Source organism: Hyla sarda, chromosome 4, assembly GCF_029499605.1.
Source record: "Hyla sarda isolate aHylSar1 chromosome 4, aHylSar1.hap1, whole genome shotgun sequence".
Taxonomy (NCBI): Eukaryota; Metazoa; Chordata; class Amphibia; order Anura; family Hylidae; genus Hyla; species Hyla sarda.
This window is the reverse complement of record NC_079192.1, coordinates 41,476,343-41,490,274: the sequence shown is the minus strand read 5'-3', so window position 1 is coordinate 41,490,274 and position 13,932 is coordinate 41,476,343. Positions and strand designations below refer to the sequence as shown.

The 13,932-nt window shown below is 45.8% G+C and overlaps 48 non-coding genes across 48 annotated transcripts; all 48 read left to right on the top strand.

The window, feature by feature from the left end:
• Nucleotides 1–538: 538 nt before the first annotated feature.
• Nucleotides 539–611, top strand: TRNAR-ACG (transfer RNA arginine (anticodon ACG)). The gene has a single exon. It is a non-coding gene; the product is annotated as a tRNA-Arg (tRNA).
• Nucleotides 612–619: 8 nt separating this feature from the next.
• Nucleotides 620–691, top strand: TRNAH-GUG (transfer RNA histidin (anticodon GUG)). Its single transcript has one exon. It is a non-coding gene; the product is annotated as a tRNA-His (tRNA).
• A 307-nt stretch (nt 692–998) lies between these two features.
• On the top strand, nt 999–1,071 carry TRNAH-AUG (transfer RNA histidin (anticodon AUG)). Its single transcript has one exon. It is a non-coding gene; the product is annotated as a tRNA-His (tRNA).
• Nucleotides 1,072–1,079: 8 nt separating this feature from the next.
• On the top strand, nt 1,080–1,151 carry TRNAH-GUG (transfer RNA histidin (anticodon GUG)). Its single transcript has one exon. It is a non-coding gene; the product is annotated as a tRNA-His (tRNA).
• A 307-nt stretch (nt 1,152–1,458) lies between these two features.
• On the top strand, nt 1,459–1,531 carry TRNAH-AUG (transfer RNA histidin (anticodon AUG)). Its single transcript has one exon. It is a non-coding gene; the product is annotated as a tRNA-His (tRNA).
• Nucleotides 1,532–1,539: 8 nt separating this feature from the next.
• On the top strand, nt 1,540–1,611 carry TRNAH-GUG (transfer RNA histidin (anticodon GUG)). The gene has a single exon. It is a non-coding gene; the product is annotated as a tRNA-His (tRNA).
• A 388-nt stretch (nt 1,612–1,999) lies between these two features.
• On the top strand, nt 2,000–2,071 carry TRNAH-GUG (transfer RNA histidin (anticodon GUG)). The gene has a single exon. It is a non-coding gene; the product is annotated as a tRNA-His (tRNA).
• Nucleotides 2,072–2,328: 257 nt separating this feature from the next.
• On the top strand, nt 2,329–2,401 carry TRNAR-ACG (transfer RNA arginine (anticodon ACG)). The gene has a single exon. It is a non-coding gene; the product is annotated as a tRNA-Arg (tRNA).
• An 8-nt stretch (nt 2,402–2,409) lies between these two features.
• TRNAH-GUG (transfer RNA histidin (anticodon GUG)) lies at nt 2,410–2,481 on the top strand. The gene has a single exon. It is a non-coding gene; the product is annotated as a tRNA-His (tRNA).
• A 499-nt stretch (nt 2,482–2,980) lies between these two features.
• Nucleotides 2,981–3,053, top strand: TRNAR-ACG (transfer RNA arginine (anticodon ACG)). The gene has a single exon. It is a non-coding gene; the product is annotated as a tRNA-Arg (tRNA).
• Nucleotides 3,054–3,439: 386 nt separating this feature from the next.
• On the top strand, nt 3,440–3,512 carry TRNAR-ACG (transfer RNA arginine (anticodon ACG)). Its single transcript has one exon. It is a non-coding gene; the product is annotated as a tRNA-Arg (tRNA).
• Nucleotides 3,513–3,881: 369 nt separating this feature from the next.
• TRNAR-ACG (transfer RNA arginine (anticodon ACG)) lies at nt 3,882–3,954 on the top strand. Its single transcript has one exon. It is a non-coding gene; the product is annotated as a tRNA-Arg (tRNA).
• An 8-nt stretch (nt 3,955–3,962) lies between these two features.
• TRNAH-GUG (transfer RNA histidin (anticodon GUG)) lies at nt 3,963–4,034 on the top strand. Its single transcript has one exon. It is a non-coding gene; the product is annotated as a tRNA-His (tRNA).
• Nucleotides 4,035–4,341: 307 nt separating this feature from the next.
• Nucleotides 4,342–4,414, top strand: TRNAR-ACG (transfer RNA arginine (anticodon ACG)). Its single transcript has one exon. It is a non-coding gene; the product is annotated as a tRNA-Arg (tRNA).
• Nucleotides 4,415–4,784: 370 nt separating this feature from the next.
• TRNAR-ACG (transfer RNA arginine (anticodon ACG)) lies at nt 4,785–4,857 on the top strand. Its single transcript has one exon. It is a non-coding gene; the product is annotated as a tRNA-Arg (tRNA).
• Nucleotides 4,858–4,865: 8 nt separating this feature from the next.
• TRNAH-GUG (transfer RNA histidin (anticodon GUG)) lies at nt 4,866–4,937 on the top strand. The gene has a single exon. It is a non-coding gene; the product is annotated as a tRNA-His (tRNA).
• A 290-nt stretch (nt 4,938–5,227) lies between these two features.
• Nucleotides 5,228–5,300, top strand: TRNAR-ACG (transfer RNA arginine (anticodon ACG)). The gene has a single exon. It is a non-coding gene; the product is annotated as a tRNA-Arg (tRNA).
• An 8-nt stretch (nt 5,301–5,308) lies between these two features.
• TRNAH-GUG (transfer RNA histidin (anticodon GUG)) lies at nt 5,309–5,380 on the top strand. The gene has a single exon. It is a non-coding gene; the product is annotated as a tRNA-His (tRNA).
• Nucleotides 5,381–5,670: 290 nt separating this feature from the next.
• On the top strand, nt 5,671–5,743 carry TRNAR-ACG (transfer RNA arginine (anticodon ACG)). Its single transcript has one exon. It is a non-coding gene; the product is annotated as a tRNA-Arg (tRNA).
• Nucleotides 5,744–5,751: 8 nt separating this feature from the next.
• On the top strand, nt 5,752–5,823 carry TRNAH-GUG (transfer RNA histidin (anticodon GUG)). Its single transcript has one exon. It is a non-coding gene; the product is annotated as a tRNA-His (tRNA).
• A 307-nt stretch (nt 5,824–6,130) lies between these two features.
• On the top strand, nt 6,131–6,203 carry TRNAR-ACG (transfer RNA arginine (anticodon ACG)). The gene has a single exon. It is a non-coding gene; the product is annotated as a tRNA-Arg (tRNA).
• An 8-nt stretch (nt 6,204–6,211) lies between these two features.
• On the top strand, nt 6,212–6,283 carry TRNAH-GUG (transfer RNA histidin (anticodon GUG)). The gene has a single exon. It is a non-coding gene; the product is annotated as a tRNA-His (tRNA).
• A 290-nt stretch (nt 6,284–6,573) lies between these two features.
• On the top strand, nt 6,574–6,646 carry TRNAR-ACG (transfer RNA arginine (anticodon ACG)). The gene has a single exon. It is a non-coding gene; the product is annotated as a tRNA-Arg (tRNA).
• An 8-nt stretch (nt 6,647–6,654) lies between these two features.
• TRNAH-GUG (transfer RNA histidin (anticodon GUG)) lies at nt 6,655–6,726 on the top strand. The gene has a single exon. It is a non-coding gene; the product is annotated as a tRNA-His (tRNA).
• Nucleotides 6,727–7,016: 290 nt separating this feature from the next.
• Nucleotides 7,017–7,089, top strand: TRNAR-ACG (transfer RNA arginine (anticodon ACG)). The gene has a single exon. It is a non-coding gene; the product is annotated as a tRNA-Arg (tRNA).
• An 8-nt stretch (nt 7,090–7,097) lies between these two features.
• Nucleotides 7,098–7,169, top strand: TRNAH-GUG (transfer RNA histidin (anticodon GUG)). The gene has a single exon. It is a non-coding gene; the product is annotated as a tRNA-His (tRNA).
• Nucleotides 7,170–7,476: 307 nt separating this feature from the next.
• Nucleotides 7,477–7,549, top strand: TRNAR-ACG (transfer RNA arginine (anticodon ACG)). The gene has a single exon. It is a non-coding gene; the product is annotated as a tRNA-Arg (tRNA).
• An 8-nt stretch (nt 7,550–7,557) lies between these two features.
• TRNAH-GUG (transfer RNA histidin (anticodon GUG)) lies at nt 7,558–7,629 on the top strand. The gene has a single exon. It is a non-coding gene; the product is annotated as a tRNA-His (tRNA).
• A 290-nt stretch (nt 7,630–7,919) lies between these two features.
• On the top strand, nt 7,920–7,992 carry TRNAR-ACG (transfer RNA arginine (anticodon ACG)). Its single transcript has one exon. It is a non-coding gene; the product is annotated as a tRNA-Arg (tRNA).
• A 370-nt stretch (nt 7,993–8,362) lies between these two features.
• On the top strand, nt 8,363–8,435 carry TRNAR-ACG (transfer RNA arginine (anticodon ACG)). Its single transcript has one exon. It is a non-coding gene; the product is annotated as a tRNA-Arg (tRNA).
• Nucleotides 8,436–8,443: 8 nt separating this feature from the next.
• On the top strand, nt 8,444–8,515 carry TRNAH-GUG (transfer RNA histidin (anticodon GUG)). The gene has a single exon. It is a non-coding gene; the product is annotated as a tRNA-His (tRNA).
• A 290-nt stretch (nt 8,516–8,805) lies between these two features.
• TRNAR-ACG (transfer RNA arginine (anticodon ACG)) lies at nt 8,806–8,878 on the top strand. The gene has a single exon. It is a non-coding gene; the product is annotated as a tRNA-Arg (tRNA).
• A 387-nt stretch (nt 8,879–9,265) lies between these two features.
• Nucleotides 9,266–9,338, top strand: TRNAR-ACG (transfer RNA arginine (anticodon ACG)). Its single transcript has one exon. It is a non-coding gene; the product is annotated as a tRNA-Arg (tRNA).
• A 370-nt stretch (nt 9,339–9,708) lies between these two features.
• Nucleotides 9,709–9,781, top strand: TRNAR-ACG (transfer RNA arginine (anticodon ACG)). The gene has a single exon. It is a non-coding gene; the product is annotated as a tRNA-Arg (tRNA).
• An 8-nt stretch (nt 9,782–9,789) lies between these two features.
• Nucleotides 9,790–9,861, top strand: TRNAH-GUG (transfer RNA histidin (anticodon GUG)). The gene has a single exon. It is a non-coding gene; the product is annotated as a tRNA-His (tRNA).
• Nucleotides 9,862–10,151: 290 nt separating this feature from the next.
• TRNAR-ACG (transfer RNA arginine (anticodon ACG)) lies at nt 10,152–10,224 on the top strand. The gene has a single exon. It is a non-coding gene; the product is annotated as a tRNA-Arg (tRNA).
• A 370-nt stretch (nt 10,225–10,594) lies between these two features.
• TRNAR-ACG (transfer RNA arginine (anticodon ACG)) lies at nt 10,595–10,667 on the top strand. Its single transcript has one exon. It is a non-coding gene; the product is annotated as a tRNA-Arg (tRNA).
• Nucleotides 10,668–11,037: 370 nt separating this feature from the next.
• TRNAR-ACG (transfer RNA arginine (anticodon ACG)) lies at nt 11,038–11,110 on the top strand. The gene has a single exon. It is a non-coding gene; the product is annotated as a tRNA-Arg (tRNA).
• Nucleotides 11,111–11,480: 370 nt separating this feature from the next.
• On the top strand, nt 11,481–11,553 carry TRNAR-ACG (transfer RNA arginine (anticodon ACG)). Its single transcript has one exon. It is a non-coding gene; the product is annotated as a tRNA-Arg (tRNA).
• An 8-nt stretch (nt 11,554–11,561) lies between these two features.
• TRNAH-GUG (transfer RNA histidin (anticodon GUG)) lies at nt 11,562–11,633 on the top strand. The gene has a single exon. It is a non-coding gene; the product is annotated as a tRNA-His (tRNA).
• Nucleotides 11,634–11,923: 290 nt separating this feature from the next.
• TRNAR-ACG (transfer RNA arginine (anticodon ACG)) lies at nt 11,924–11,996 on the top strand. The gene has a single exon. It is a non-coding gene; the product is annotated as a tRNA-Arg (tRNA).
• An 8-nt stretch (nt 11,997–12,004) lies between these two features.
• TRNAH-GUG (transfer RNA histidin (anticodon GUG)) lies at nt 12,005–12,076 on the top strand. The gene has a single exon. It is a non-coding gene; the product is annotated as a tRNA-His (tRNA).
• Nucleotides 12,077–12,366: 290 nt separating this feature from the next.
• On the top strand, nt 12,367–12,439 carry TRNAR-ACG (transfer RNA arginine (anticodon ACG)). Its single transcript has one exon. It is a non-coding gene; the product is annotated as a tRNA-Arg (tRNA).
• An 8-nt stretch (nt 12,440–12,447) lies between these two features.
• Nucleotides 12,448–12,519, top strand: TRNAH-GUG (transfer RNA histidin (anticodon GUG)). The gene has a single exon. It is a non-coding gene; the product is annotated as a tRNA-His (tRNA).
• Nucleotides 12,520–12,826: 307 nt separating this feature from the next.
• Nucleotides 12,827–12,899, top strand: TRNAR-ACG (transfer RNA arginine (anticodon ACG)). The gene has a single exon. It is a non-coding gene; the product is annotated as a tRNA-Arg (tRNA).
• An 8-nt stretch (nt 12,900–12,907) lies between these two features.
• Nucleotides 12,908–12,979, top strand: TRNAH-GUG (transfer RNA histidin (anticodon GUG)). The gene has a single exon. It is a non-coding gene; the product is annotated as a tRNA-His (tRNA).
• A 290-nt stretch (nt 12,980–13,269) lies between these two features.
• TRNAR-ACG (transfer RNA arginine (anticodon ACG)) lies at nt 13,270–13,342 on the top strand. Its single transcript has one exon. It is a non-coding gene; the product is annotated as a tRNA-Arg (tRNA).
• Nucleotides 13,343–13,712: 370 nt separating this feature from the next.
• On the top strand, nt 13,713–13,785 carry TRNAR-ACG (transfer RNA arginine (anticodon ACG)). The gene has a single exon. It is a non-coding gene; the product is annotated as a tRNA-Arg (tRNA).
• The last annotated feature ends 147 nt before the right edge of the window (nt 13,786–13,932 follow it).

Genomic DNA, 13,932 nt, shown 5'->3' with positions numbered 1-13,932 from the left:
AGACACTTTTGGCAATGGTACCATGTGGCAGGTTTTCCAGTACTTCAGAAATGAGGCACCGGTTTGGCAGTTGTTTTTTCAGCAGGGCCAGTGGCGCAATGGATAACACGTCTGACTACAGATCAGAAGATTGTAGGTTCGATTCCTACCTGATCGTATAGTGGTGATCGTATAGTGGTTAGTACTCTGCGTTGTGGCCGCAGCAACCCCGGTTCGAATCCGGGTCACGTCATCTCATCCTTGCTTCCATTTTTAACACTTCTACCCCAAGGTTGAAGAATCTTTAGGATTTCCAGGAAGTAGACCCAAAGTTTCATCTTCTGCATGATTTCTTCTGCTAATTGTTTTGGATGACTTTAATCTGCCAAGTAGTGATTTCGCCCTTTGTAAAAATGTGTTTAAGGACAACACATTTAGTCTCTGGACAGTTCCGATTTGATTTGCAAGAAACGGAAGACACTTTTGGCAATGGTACCATGTGGCAGGTTTTCCAGTACTTCAGAAATGAGGCACCAGTTTGGCAGGTGTTTTTTCAGCAGGGCCAGTGGCGCAATGGATAACGCGTCTGACTACGGATCAGAAGATTGTAGGTTCAACTCCCACCTGGCTCGGGAATGTTGCCGTGATCGTATAGTGGTTAGTACTCTGCGTTGTGGCCGCAGCAACCCCGGTTCGAATCCGGGTCACGGCATCTCATCCTTGCTTCCATTTTTAACACTTCTACCCCAAGGTTGAAGAATCTTTAGGATTTCCAGGAAGTAGACCCAAAGTTTCATCTTCTGCATGATTTCTTCTGCTAATTGTTTTGGATGACTTTAATCTGCCAAGTAGTGATTTCGCCCTTTGTAAAAATGTGTTGTAAGGACAACACATTTAGTCTCTGGACGGTTCCGATTTGATTTGCAAGAAACGGAAGACACTTTTGGCAATGGTACCATGTGGCAGGTTTTCCAGTACTTCAGAAATGAGGCTCCGGTTTGGCAGTTGTTTTTTCAGCAGGGCCAGTGGCGCAATGGATAACGCGTCTGACTATGAATCAGAAGATTGTAGGTTCGACTCCTACCTGGCTCGGGAATGTTGCCGTGATCGTATAGTGGTTAGTACTCTGCGTTGTGGCCGCAGCAACCCCGGTTCGAATCCGGGTCACGGCATCTCATCCTTGCTTCCATTTTTAACACTTCTACCCCAAGGTTGAAGAATCTTTAGGATTTCCAGGAAGTAGACCCAAAGTTTCATCTTCTGCATGATTTCTTCTGCTAATTGTTTTGGATGACTTTAATCTGCCAAGTAGTGATTTCGCCCTTTGTAAAAATGTGTTGTAAGGACAACACATTTAGTCTCTGGACGGTTCCGATTTGATTTGCAAGAAACGGAAGACACTTTTGGCAATGGTACCATGTGGCAGGTTTTCCAGTACTTCAGAAATGAGGCACCAGTTTGGCAGGTGTTTTTTCAGCAGGGCCAGTGGCGCAATGGATAACGCGTCTGACTATGGATCAGAAGATTGTAGGTTCAACTCCCACCTGGCTCGGGAATGTTGCCGTGATCGTATAGTGGTTAGTACTCTGCGTTGTGGCCGCAGCAACCCCGGTTCGAATCCGGGTCACGGCATCTCATCCTTGCTTCCATTTTTAACACTTCTACCCCAAGGTTGAAGAATCTTTAGGATTTCCAGGAAGTAGACCCAAAGTTTCATCTTCTGCATGATTTCTTCTGCTAATTGTTTTGGATGACTTTAATCTGCCAAGTAGTGATTTCGCCCTTTGTAAAAATGTGTTGTAATGACAACACATTTAGTCTCTGGACGGTTCCGATTTGATTTGCAAGAAACGGAAGACACTTTTGGCAATGGTACCATGTGGCAGGTTTTCCAGTACTTCAGAAATGAGGCACCGGTTTGGCAGTTGTTTTTTCAGCAGTGCCAGTGGTGCAATGGATAACGCGTCTGACTACGGATCAGAAGATTGTAGGTTCGACTCCTACCTGGCTCGGGAATGTTGCCGTGATCGTATAGCGGTTAGTACTCTGCGTTGTGGCCGCAGCAACCCCGGTTCGAATCCGGGTCACGGCATCTCATCCTTGCTTCCAATTTTAACACTTCTACCCCAAGGTTGAAGAATCTTTAGGATTTCCAGGAAGTTAACCCCAAGTTTCATCTTCTGCATGATTTCTTCTGCTAATTGTTTTGGATGACTTTAATCTGCCAAGTAGTGATTTCGCCCTTTGTAAAAATGTGTTGTAAGGACAACACTTTTGGCAATGGTACCATGTGGCAGATTTTCCAGTACTTCAGAAATGAGGCATCGGTATGGCAGTTGTTTTTCAGCAGGGCCAGTGGCGCAATGGATAACACGTCTGACTACGGATCAGAAGATTGTAGGTTCGACTCCTACCTGGCTCGGGAAGATTGCCGTGATCGTATAGTGGTTAGTACTCTGCGTTGTGGCCGCAGCAACCCCGGTTCGAATCCGGGTCATGGCATCTCATCCTTGCTTCCACTTTTAACACTTCTACCCCAAGGTTGAAGAATCTTTAGGATTTCCAGGAAGTAGACCCCAAGTTTCATCTGCTAATTGTTTTGGATGACTTTAATCTGCCAAGTAGTGATTTCGCCCTTTGTAAAAATGTGTTGTAAGGACAACACATTTAGTCTCTGGACGGTTCCGATTTGATTTGCAAGAAACGGAAGACACTTTTGATCCGTAGTCAGACGTTGAAGAATCTTTAGGATTTCCAGGAAGTAAACCCCAAGTTTCATCTCCTGCATGATTTCTTCTGCTAATTGTTTTGGATGACTTTAATCTGCCAAGTAGTGATTTCGCCCTTTGTAAAAATGTGTTGTAAGGACAACACATTTAGTCTCTGGACGGTTCCGATTTGATTTGCAAGAAACGGAAGACACTTTTGGCAATGGTACCATGTGGCAGGTTTTCCAGTACTTCAGAAATGAGGCACCGCTTTGGCAGTTGTTTTTTCAGCAGGGCCAGTGGCGCAATGGATAACGCGTCTGACTACGGATCAGAAGATTGTAGGTTCGACTCCTACCTGGCTCGGGAAGGTTGCCATGATCGTATAGCGGTTAGTACTCTGCGTTGTGGCCGCAGCAACCCCGGTTCGAATCCGGCTCACGGCATCTCATCCTTGCTTCCAATTTTAACACTTCTACCCCAAGGTTGAAGAATCTTTAGGATTTCCAGGAAGTAAACCCCAAGTTTCATCTTCTGCATGATTTCTTCTGCTAATTGTTTTGGATGACTTTAATCTGCCAAGTAGTGATTTCGCCCTTTGTAAAAATGTGTTGTAAGGACAACACATTTAGTCTCTGGACGGTTCCGATTTGATTTGCAAGAAACGGAAGACACTTTTGGCAATGGTACCATGTGGCAGGTTTTCCAGTACTTCAGAAATGAGGCACCGGTTTGGCAGTTGTTTTTCAGCAGGGCCAGTGGCGCAATGGATAACACGTCTGACTACGGATCAGAAGATTGTAGGTTCGACTCCTACCTGGCTCGGGAAGATTGCCGTGATCGTATAGTGGTTAGTACTCTGCGTTGTGGCCGCAGCAACCCCGGTTCGAATCAGGTCATGGCATCTCATTTTTGCTTCCACTTTTAACACTTCTACCCCAAGGTTGAAGAATCTTTAGGATTTCCAGGAAGTAGACCCCAAGTTTCATCTGCTAATTGTTTTGGATGACTTTAATCTGCCAAGTAGTGATTTCGCCCTTTGTAAAAATGTGTTGTAATGACAACACATTTAGTCTCTGGACGGTTCCGATTTGATTTGCAAGAAACGGAAGACACTTTTGGCAATGGTACCATGTGGCAGGTTTTCCAGTACTTCAGAAATGAGGCACCGGTTTGGCAGTTGTTTTTTCAGCAGGGCCAGTGGTGCAATGGATAACGCGTCTGACTACGGATCAGAAGATTGTAGGTTCGACTCCTACCTGGCTCGGGAATGTTGCCGTGATCGTATAGTGGTTAGTACTCTGCGCTGTGGCCGCAGCAACCCCGGTTCGAATCCGGGTTATGGCATCTCATCCTTGCTTCCATTTTTAACACTTCTACCCCAAGGTTGAAGAATCTTTAGGATTTCCAGGAAGTAAACCCCAAGTTTCATCTCCTGCATGATTTCTTCTGCTAATTGTTTTGGATGACTTTAATCTGCCAAGTAGTGATTTCGCCCTTTGTAAAAATGTGTTGTAAGGACAACACATTTAGTCTCTGGACGGTTCCGATTTGATTTGCAAGAAACGGAAGACACTTTTGGCAATGGTACCATGTGGCAGGTTTTCCAGTACTTCACAAATGAGGCACCGGTTTGGCAGTTGTTTTTTCAGTAGGGCCAGTGGCGCAATGGATAACGCGTCTGACTACGGATCAGAAGATTGTAGGTTCGACTCCTACCTGGCTCGGGAATGTTGCCGTGATCGTATAGTGGTTAGTACTCTGCGTTGTGGCCGCAGCAACCCCGGTTCGATTTCTGGTCACGGCATCTCATCCTTGCTTCCAATTTTAACACTTCTACCCCAAGGTTGAAGAATCTTTAGGATTTCCAGGAAGTAGACCCCAAGTTTCATCTGCTAATTGTTTTGGATGACTTTAATCTGCCAAGTAGTGATTTCGCCCTTTGTAAAAATGTGTTGTAAGGACAACACATTTAGTCTCTGGACGGTTCCGATTTGATTTGCAAGAAACGGAAGACACTTTTGGCAATGGTACCATGTGGCAGGTTTTCCAGTACTTCAGAAATGAGGCACCGCTTTGGCAGTTGTTTTTTCAGCAGGGCCAGTGGCGCAATGGATAACGCGTCTGACTACGGATCAGAAGATTGTAGGTTCGACTCCTACCTGGCTCGGGAATGTTGCCGTGATCGTATAGTGGTTAGTACTCTGCGTTGTGGCCGCAGCAACCCCGGTTCGAATCCGGGTCACGGCATCTCATCCTTGCTTCCAATTTTAACACTTCTACCCCAAGGTTGAAGAATCTTTAGGATTTCCAGGAAGTAGACCCCAAGTTTCATCTGCTAATTGTTTTGGATGACTTTAATCTGCCAAGTAGTGATTTCGTCCTTTGTAAAAATGTGTTGTAAGGACAACACATTTAGTCTCTGGACGGTTCCGATTTGATTTGCAAGAAACGGAAGACACTTTTGGCAATGGTACCATGTGGCAGGTTTTCCAGTACTTCAGAAATGAGGCACCGGTTTGGCAGTTGTTTTTTCAGCAGGGCCAGTGGCGCAATGGATAACGCGTCTGACTACGGATCAGAAGATTGTAGGTTCGACTCCTACCTGGCTCGGGAATGTTGCCGTGATCGTATAGTGGTTAGTACTCTGCGTTGTGGCCGCAGCAACCCCGGTTCGAATCCGGGTCACGGCATCTCATCCTTGCTTCCAATTTTAACACCTCTACCCCAAGGTTGAAGAATCTTTAGGATTTCCAGGAAGTTGTCCCCAAGTTTCATCTGCTAATTGTTTTGGATGACTTTAATCTGCCAAGTAGTGATTTCGCCCTTTGTAAAAATGTGTTGTAAGGACAACACATTTAGTCTCTGGACGGTTCCGATTTGATTTGCAAGAAACGGAAGACACTTTTGGCAATGGTACCATGTGGCAGGTTTTCCAGTACTTCACAAATGAGGCACCGGTTTGGCAGTTGTTTTTTCAGCAGGGCCAGTGGCGCAATGGATAACACGTCTGACTACGGATCAGAAGATTGTAGGTTCGACTCCTACCTGGCTCGGGAATGTTGCCGTGATCGTATAGCGGTTAGTACTCTGCGTTGTGGCCGCAGCAACCCCGGTTCGAATCCGGGTTACGGCATCTCATCCTTGCTTCCATTTTTAACACTTCTACCCCAAGGTTGAAGAATCTTTAAGATTTCCAGGAAGTAAACCCCAAGTTTCATCTCCTGCATGATTTCTTCTGCTAATTGTTTTTGATGACTTTAATCTGCCAAGTAGTGATTTCGCCCTTTGTAAAAATGTGTTGTAAGGACAACACATTTAGTCTCTGGACGGTTCCGATTTGATTTGCAAGAAACGGAAGACACTTTTGGCAATGGTACCATGTGGCAGGTTTTCCAGTACTTCAGAAATGAGGCACCGGTTTGGCAGTTGTTTTTTCAGCAGGGCCAGTGGCGCAATGGATAACGCGTCTGACTACGGATCAGAAGATTGTAGGTTCGACTCCTACCTGGCTCGGGAATGTTGCCTTGATCGTATAGTGGTTAGTACTCTGCGTTGTGGCCGCAGCAACCCCGGTTCGAATCCGGGTCAAGGCATCTCATCCTTGCTTCCAATTTTAACACTTCTACCCCAAGGTTGAAGAATCTTTAGGATTTCCAGGAAGTAGACCCCAAGTTTCATCTGCTAATTGTTTTGGATGACTTTAATCTGCCAAGTAGTGATTTCGTCCTTTGTAAAAATGTGTTGTAAGGACAACACATTTAGTCTCTGGACGGTTCCGATTTGATTTGCAAGAAACGGAAGACACTTTTGGCAATGGTACCATGTGGCAGGTTTTCCAGTACTTCAGAAATGAGGCACCGGTTTGGCAGTTGTTTTTTCAGCAGGGCCAGTGGCGCAATGGATAACGCGTCTGACTACGGATCAGAAGATTGTAGGTTCGACTCCTACCTGGCTCGGGAATGTTGCCGTGATCGTATAGTGGTTAGTACTCTGCGTTGTGGCCGCAGCAACCCCGGTTCGAATCCGGGTCACGGCATCTCATCCTTGCTTCCAATTTTAACACCTCTACCCCAAGGTTGAAGAATCTTTAGGATTTCCAGGAAGTTGTCCCCAAGTTTCATCTGCTAATTGTTTTGGATGACTTTAATCTGCCAAGTAGTGATTTCGCCCTTTGTAAAAATGTGTTGTAAGGACAACACATTTAGTCTCTGGACGGTTCCGATTTGATTTGCAAGAAACGGAAGACACTTTTGGCAATGGTACCATGTGGCAGGTTTTCCAGTACTTCACAAATGAGGCACCGGTTTGGCAGTTGTTTTTACAGCAGGGCCAGTGGCGCAATGGATAACACGTCTGACTACGGATCAGAAGATTGTAGGTTCGACTCCTACCTGGCTCGGGAATGTTGCCGTGATCGTATAGCGGTTAGTACTCTGCGTTGTGGCCGCAGCAACCCCGGTTCGAATCCGGGTTACGGCATCTCATCCTTGCTTCCATTTTTAACACTTCTACCCCAAGGTTGAAGAATCTTTAAGATTTCCAGGAAGTAAACCCCAAGTTTCATCTCCTGCATGATTTCTTCTGCTAATTGTTTTTGATGACTTTAATCTGCCAAGTAGTGATTTCGCCCTTTGTAAAAATGTGTTGTAAGGACAACACATTTAGTCTCTGGACGGTTCCGATTTGATTTGCAAGAAACGGAAGACACTTTTGGCAATGGTACCATGTGGCAGGTTTTCCAGTACTTCAGAAATGAGGCACCGGTTTGGCAGTTGTTTTTTCAGCAGGGCCAGTGGCGCAATGGATAACGCGTCTGACTACGGATCAGAAGATTGTAGGTTCGACTCCTACCTGGCTCGGGAATGTTGCCTTGATCGTATAGTGGTTAGTACTCTGCGTTGTGGCCGCAGCAACCCCGGTTCGAATCCGGGTCAAGGCATCTCATCCTTGCTTCCAATTTTAACACTTCTACCCCAAGGTTGAAGAATCTTTAGGATTTCCAGGAAGTAGACCCCAAGTTTCATCTGCTAATTGTTTTGGATGACTTTAATCTGCCAAGTAGTGATTTCGTCCTTTGTAAAAATGTGTTGTAAGGACAACACATTTAGTCTCTGGACGGTTCCGATTTGATTTGCAAGAAACGGAAGACACTTTTGGCAATGGTACCATGTGGCAGGTTTTCCAGTACTTCAGAAATGAGGCACCGGTTTGGCAGTTGTTTTTTCAGCAGGGCCAGTGGCGCAATGGATAACGCGTCTGACTACGGATCAGAAGATTGTAGGTTCGACTCCTACCTGGCTCGGGAATGTTGCCGTGATCGTATAGTGGTTAGTACTCTGCGTTGTGGCCACAGCAACCCCGGTTCGAATCCGGGTCACGGCATCTCATCCTTGCTTCCAATTTTAACACTTCTACCCCAAGGTTGAAGAATCTTTAGGATTTCCAGGAAGTAGACCCCAAGTTTCATCTGCTAATTGTTTTGGATGACTTTAATCTGCCAAGTAGTGATTTCGCCCTTTGTAAAAATGTGTTGTAAGGACAACACATTTAGTCTCTGGACGGTTCCGATTTGATTTGCAAGAAACGGAAGACACTTTTGGCAATGGTACCATGTGGCAGGTTTTCCAGTACTTCAGAAATGAGGCACCGGTTTGGCAGTTGTTTTCTCAGTAGGGCCAGTGGCGCAATGGATAACGCGTCTGACTACGGATCAGAAGATTGTAGGTTCGACTCCTACCTGGCTCGGGAATGTTGCCGTGATCGTATAGTGGTTAGTACTCTGCGTTGTGGCCGCAGCAACCCCGGTTCGAATCCGGGTCACGGCATCTCATCCTTGCTTCCAATTTTAACACTTCTACCCCAAGGTTGAAGAATCTTTAGGATTTCCAGGAAGTAGACCCCAAGTTTCATCTGCTAATTGTTTTGGATGACTTTAATCTGCCAAGTAGTGATTTCGCCCTTTGTAAAAATGTGTTGTAATGACAACACATTTAGTCTCTGGACGGTTCCGATTTGATTTGCAAGAAACGGAAGACACTTTTGGCAATGGTACCATGTGGCAGGTTTTCCAGTACTTCAGAAATGTGGCACCGGTTTGGCAGTTGTTTTTTCAGCAGGGCCAGTGGCGCAATGGATAACGCGTCTGACTACGGATCAGAAGATTGTAGGTTCGACTCCTACCTGGCTCGGGAATGTTGCCGTGATCGTATAGCGGTTAGTACTCTGCGTTGTGGCCGCAGCAACCCCGGTTCGAATCCGGGTTATGGCATCTCATCCTTGCTTCCATTTTTAACACTTCTACCCCAAGGTTGAAGAATCTTTAGGATTTCCAGGAAGTAAACCCCAAGTTTCATCTCCTGCATGATTTCTTCTGCTAATTGTTTTGGATGACTTTAATCTGCCAAGTAGTGATTTCGCCCTTTGTAAAAATGTGTTGTAAGGACAACACATTTAGTCTCTGGACGGTTCCGATTTGATTTGCAAGAAACGGAAGACACTTTTGGCAATGGTACCATGTGGCAGGTTTTCCAGTACTTCAGAAATGAGGCACCGGTTTGGCAGTTGTTTTTTCAGCAGGGCCAGTGGCGCAATGGATAACGCGTCTGATTACGGATCAGAAGATTGTAGGTTCGACTCCTACCTGGCTCGGGAATGTTGCCGTGATCGTATAGTGGTTAGTACTCTGCGTTGTGGCCGCAGCAACCCCGGTTCGAATCCTGGTCACGGCATCTCATCCTTGCTTCCAATTTTAACACTTCTACCCCAAGGTTGAAGAATCTTTAGGATTTCCAGGAAGTAGACCCCAAGTTTCATCTGCTAATTGTTTTGGATGACTTTAATCTGCCAAGTAGTGATTTCGCCCTTTGTAAAAATGTGTTGTAAGGACAACACATTTAGTCTCTGGACGGTTCCGATTTGATTTGCAAGAAACGTAAGACACTTTTGGCAATGGTACCATGTGGCAGGTTTTCCAGTACTTCAGAAATGAGGCACCGGTTTGGCAGTTGTTTTTTCAGCAGGGCCAGTGGCGCAATGGATAACGCGTCTGACTACGGATCAGAAGATTGTAGGTTCAACTCCTACCTGGCTCGGGAATGTTGCCGTGATCGTATAGTGGTTAGTACTCTGCGTTGTGGCCGCAGCAACCCCGGTTCGAATCCGGGTCACGGCATCTCATCCTTGCTTCCAATTTTAACACTTCTACCCCAAGGTTGAAGAATCTTTAGGACTTCCAGGAAGTAGACCCCAAGTTTCATCTGCTAATTGTTTTGGATGACTTTAATCTGCCAAGTAGTGATTTCGTCCTTTGTAAAAATGTGTTGTAAGGACAACACATTTAGTCTCTGGACAGTTCCGATTTGATTTGCAAGAAACGGAAGACACTTTTGGCAATGGTACCATGTGGCAGGTTTTCCGGTACTTCAGAAATGAGGCACCGGTTTGGCAGTTGTTTTTTCAGCAGGGCCAGTGGCGCAATGGATAACACGTCTGACTACGGATCAGAAGATTGTAGGTTCGACTCCTACCTGGCTCGGGAATGTTGCCGTGATCGTATAGTGGTTAGTACTCTGCGTTGTGGCCGCAGCAACCCCGGTTCGAATCCGGGTCACAGCATCTCATCCTTGCTTCCAATTTTAACACTTCTACCCCAAGGTTGAAGAATCTTTAGGATTTCCAGGAAGTAGACCCCAAGCTTCATCTGCTAATTGTTTTGGATGACTTTAATCTGCCAAGTAGTGATTTCGCCCTTTGTAAAAATGTGTTGTAAGGACAACACATTTAGTCTCTGGACTGTTCCGATTTGATTTGCAAGAAACGGAAGACACTTTTGGCAATGGTACCATGTGGCAGGTTTTCCAGTACTTCACAAATGAGGCACCGGTTTGGCAGTTGTTTTTTCAGCAGGGCCAGTGGCGCAATGGATAACGCGTCTGACTACGGATCAGAAGATTGTAGGTTCGACTCCTACCTGGCTCGGGAATGTTGTCGTGATCGTATAGTGGTTAGTACTCTGCGTTGTGGCCACAGCAACCCCGGTTCGAATCCTGGTCACGGCATCTCATCCTTGCTTCCAATTTTAACACTTCTACCCCAAGGTTGAAGAATCTTTAGGATTTCCAGGAAGTAGACCCCAAGCTTCATCTGCTAATTGTTTTGGATGACTTTAATCTGCCAAGTAGTGATTTCGCCCTTTGTAAAAATGTGTTGTAAGGACAACACATTTAGTCTCTGGACGGTTCCGATTTGATTTGCAAGAAACGGAAGACACTTTTGGCAATGGTACCATGTGGCAGGTTTTCCAGTACTTCAGAAATGAGGCACCGGTTTGGCAGTTGTTTTTTCAGCAGGGCCAGTGGCGCAATGGATAACGCGTCTGACTACGGATCAGAAGATTGTAGGTTCGACTCCTACCTGGCTCGGGAATGTTGCCTTGATCGTATAGTGGTTAGTACTCTGCGTTGTGGCCGCAGCAACCCCGGTTCGAATCCGGGTCACGGCATCTCATCCTTGCTTCCAATTTTAACAACTCTACCCCAAGGTTGAAGAATCTTTAGGATTTCCAGGAAGTTGTCCCCAAGTTTCATCTGCTAATTGTTTTGGATGACTTTAATCTGCCAAGTAGTGATTTCGCCCTTTGTAAAAATGTGTTGTAAGGACAACACATTTAGTCTCTGGACGGTTCCGATTTGATTTGCAAGAAACGGAAGACACTTTTGGCAATGGTACCATGTGGCAGGTTTTCCAGTACTTCACAAATGAGGCACCGGTTTGGCAGTTGTTTTTTCAGCAGGGCCAGTGGCGCAATGGATAACACGTCTGACTACGGATCAGAAGATTGTAGGTTCGACTCCTACCTGGCTCGGGAATGTTGCCGTGATCGTATAGCGGTTAGTACTCTGCGTTGTGGCCGCAGCAACCCCGGTTCGAATCCGGGTTACGGCATCTCATCCTTGCTTCCATTTTTAACACTTCTACCCCAAGGTTGAAGAATCTTTAGGATTTCCAGGAAGTTGTCCCCAAGTTTCATCTGCTAATTGTTTTGGATGACTTTAATCTGCCAAGTAGTGATTTCGCCCTTTGTAAAAATGTGTTGTAAGGACAACACATTTAGTCTCTGGACGGTTCCGATTTGATTTGCAAGAAACGGAAGACACTTTTGGCAATGGTACCATGTGGCAGGTTTTCCAGTACTTCACAAATGAGGCACCGGTTTGGCAGTTGTTTTTTCAGCAGGGCCAGTGGCGCAATGGATAACACGTCTGACTACGGATCAGAAGATTGTAGGTTCGACTCCTACCTGGCTCGGGAATGTTGCCGTGATCGTATAGCGGTTAGTACTCTGCGTTGTGGCCGCAGCAACCCCGGTTCGAATCCGGGTTACGGCATCTCATCCTTGCTTCCATTTTTAACACTTCTACCCCAAGGTTGAAGAATCTTTAGGATTTCCAGGAAGTTGTCCCCAAGTTTCATCTGCTAATTGTTTTGGATGACTTTAATCTGCCAAGTAGTGATTTCGCCCTTTGTAAAAATGTGTTGTAAGGACAACACATTTAGTCTCTGGACAGTTCCGATTTGATTTGCAAGAAACGGAAGACACTTTTGGCAATGGTACCATGTGGCAGGTTTTCCAGTACTTCACAAATGAGGCACCGGTTTGGCAGTTGTTTTTTCAGCAGGGCCAGTGGCGCAATGGATAACACGTCTGACTACGGATCAGAAGATTGTAGGTTCGACTCCTACCTGGCTCGGGAATGTTGCCGTGATCGTATAGCGGTTAGTACTCTGCGTTGTGGCCGCAGCAACCCCGGTTCGAATCCGGGTTACGGCATCTCATCCTTGCTTCCATTTTTAACACTTCTACCCCAAGGTTGAAGAATCTTTAAGATTTCCAGGAAGTAAACCCCAAGTTTCATCTCCTGCATGATTTCTTCTGCTAATTGTTTTTGATGACTTTAATCTGCCAAGTAGTGATTTCGCCCTTTGTAAAAATGTGTTGTAAGGACAACACATTTAGTCTCTGGACAGTTCCGATTTGATTTGCAAGAAACGGAAGACACTTTTGGCAATGGTACCATGTGGCAGGTTTTCCAGTACTTCACAAATGAGGCACCGGTTTGGCAGTTGTTTTTTCAGCAGGGCCAGTGGCGCAATGGATAACGCGTCTGACTACGGATCAGAAGATTGTAGGTTCGACTCCTACCTGGCTCGGGAATGTTGCCGTGATCGTATAGTGGTTAGTACTCTGCGTTGTGGCCGCAGCAACCCCGGTTCGAATCCGGGTCACGGCATCTCATCCTTGCTTCCAATTTTAACACTTCTACCCCAAGGTTGAAGAATCTTTAGGACTTCCAGGAAGTAGACCCCAAGTTTCATCTGCTAATTGTTTTGGATGACTTTAATCTGCCAAGTAGTGATTTCGTCCTTTGTAAAAATGTGTTGTAAGGACAACACATTTAGTCTCTGGACGGTTCCGATTTGATTTGCAAGAAACGGAAGACACTTTTGGCAATGGTACCATGTGGCAGGTTTTCCGGTACTTCAGAAATGAGGCACCGATTTGGCAGTTGTTTTTTCAGCAGGGCCAGTGGCGCAATGGATAACACGTCTGACTACGGATCAGAAGATTGTAGGTTCGACTCCTACCTGGCTCGGGAATGTTGCCGTGATCGTATAGTGGTTAGTACTCTGCGTTGTGGCCGCAGCAACCCCGGTTCGAATCCGGGTCACAGCATCTCATCCTTGCTTCCAATTTTAACACTTCTACCCCAAGGTTGAATAATCTTTAGGATTTCCAGGAAGTAGACCCCAAGTTTCATCTGCTAATTGTTTTGGATGACTTTAATCTGCCAAGTAGTGATTTCGCCCTTTGTAAAAATGTGTTGTAAGGACAACACATTTAGTCTCTGGACTGTTCCGATTTGATTTGCAAGAAACGGAAGACACTTTTGGCAATGGTACCATGTGGCAGGTTTTCCAGTACTTCAGAAATGAGGCACCGGTTTGGCAGTTGTTTTTTCAGCAGGGCCAGTGGCGCAATGGATAACACGTCTGACTACGGATCAGAAGATTGTAGGTTCGACTCCTACCTGGCTCGGGAATGTTGCCGTGATCGTATAGTGGTTAGTACTCTGCGTTGTGGCCGCAGCAACCCCGGTTCGAATCCGGGTCACAGCATCTCATCCTTGCTTCCAATTTTAACACTTCTACCCCAAGGTTGAATAATCTTTAGGATTTCCAGGAA